This window comes from Buceros rhinoceros, unplaced genomic scaffold (genome assembly GCF_000710305.1).
Source record: "Buceros rhinoceros silvestris isolate BGI_N320 unplaced genomic scaffold, ASM71030v1 scaffold18912, whole genome shotgun sequence".
NCBI lineage: Eukaryota > Metazoa > Chordata > Aves > Bucerotiformes > Bucerotidae > Buceros > Buceros rhinoceros.
In genome coordinates this window covers 6,896-7,247 of record NW_010398510.1, presented here as the reverse complement: position 1 = coordinate 7,247, position 352 = coordinate 6,896, and the positions used below count along the sequence as shown (strand labels likewise).

General features: G+C 56.8%; 1 protein-coding gene across 1 annotated transcript in view; it reads left to right on the top strand.

The window, feature by feature from the left end:
* Positions 1–352, top strand: part of ARHGEF16 (Rho guanine nucleotide exchange factor (GEF) 16) — an 8,192-nt gene that overhangs the window by 3,364 nt on the left and 4,476 nt on the right. The gene's annotated exons all lie outside the window — the stretch shown is intronic.

The window sequence follows — 352 nt, the reverse complement described above, 5'->3', positions numbered from 1 at the left end:
CCAAGCCTGTGTCCAGGATGTAGATCTAGAGCGATCTGCTCCTTGCGGGGGGATCAGAGGTGCAGCCAAAAGCTTTGTGAACGACGCTTCACATCTTGGCGCCACCCCCCTGAGTGACATGAGGTTCTTCTGTGACCAGTGCTGCTCCTGGATCCCCAGGGTGGGTGGCACGAGCGTCTGTTTGATTAATGACCAGGAGCTCCAGGAAGGGAAAGCGGGTCCTGCACGAGCTTCATTAAAATCTGAGACTTCTGGACCCAGCTGCTCGAACAGCAAAGCCATGGGATGTGGAAGTTCCAGTAGCTGCTCCCAGTCTGTAATGGTCTGCAGGGGTGAGGGCCAGGGTCTGCCC